Consider the following 1,316-nt stretch of genomic DNA (forward strand, 5'->3'; position numbering starts at 1 on the left):
GGTGTTCTTCGCTTTGGATTCGTTTCCTATTTTTTTTTTTTTTTTTTTTTTAATTTCCTTTTACTTTTTTCTTTTTTTGTAATTATAATTTTTTTTTTTGTTGTTGTGACACGAGCAGTGCTGTCTTGTTATTAGATGAATACGACCTTCCACAATGATTGGAGGTTGGCTCAGCCCATTGGGTAGGGCCTCCATGGAGTATTCATCTGGTCTGTCCATTCCACGTACGTAGTTGGGCTGTTGTTCCAACTGCCCTTAGAAATGGAGAGAGTATTCTTTAATTAGTTGGGCGGTTGTTCTTTCTGCCAGAGACAGCTACCCTTATAAATGGAGAGAGTATTTTTTGATTAGTTGGCCTGTCGTTCTTTCGCCAAGGGGCAGCTACTTTTAGAAATGGAGAGAGTATTCTTTGATTATAAACCCATGATCATTCCCTAAATAAATTAGCCGATTTCAGACTTTCATTATCCAACACTCACGTCCACTGATTAAGAGGATGGTTATGAATTTCCAAGTAATGAATATATTTCCATTCGTTTGAGGTTGTTTTTGAAAATCCAAAAGTAAAGTTACGAGTTTAGTAAACATTGTCTTATCATTGCGTAGGGTCGTAATTCCTAACGTGGTTATTAAAGTCACGCTCTTAATTTAACCATGACGAACTGTGAGCCTCGAAAATAGAGTCACCTCAAAGGTGACTCAAGTATCAAACAAATAGTGTATTTTGTTCGAGAGCTCCCAAAAATGAGATTTCGAGGGAATCTCTTGTAGTTCTATGGTGTACTTTGTCCAAGGAAGACTAATTCATCATTCAAAGTGAACATCAGACAATTCTGGAGAGACATAGTTCTTAAACCATAATTTTGCTCGACATTTTTATTATTATTTTTTACTATTGTATTAAAATTTAAAAATATTTAATTGTATTATTTTAATATAAATTTAGCCTTTTTTGAACTTTTAAATGGGTATGCTTTTAAATATTAAAGCAACCCGTAATAAATTCATAAAATTATAAAATTGTCCCTTAGTTTATGAATACATTTTTAAATTTTGGATATAATATGTGATTAATTTATTAAAAAAGATTTAGAATTCATAAAAAAAAAAAAAAAAAATTGATGTTAATACATGAAATTTTAGTTGATTTTTTAAAATTTGTAATTTCAAATAATTATTATTTTGACCTTTTTGAACAAAAATCTATGAGAAAAGTGGGGACCTATTTGTAAATTTACGTTTAGGCCATAAATAGGAAGAAGTGGAGAGCCCCCATATAAATCCGTGACTTTTTTTTTTTTTTTTTATTTTGATTT

The sequence above is a fragment of the Cucurbita moschata genome, unplaced genomic scaffold (genome assembly GCF_002738365.1).
Source record: "Cucurbita moschata cultivar Rifu unplaced genomic scaffold, Cmos_1.0 Cmo_Scf00008, whole genome shotgun sequence".
NCBI classification, from domain to species: domain Eukaryota; kingdom Viridiplantae; phylum Streptophyta; class Magnoliopsida; order Cucurbitales; family Cucurbitaceae; genus Cucurbita; species Cucurbita moschata.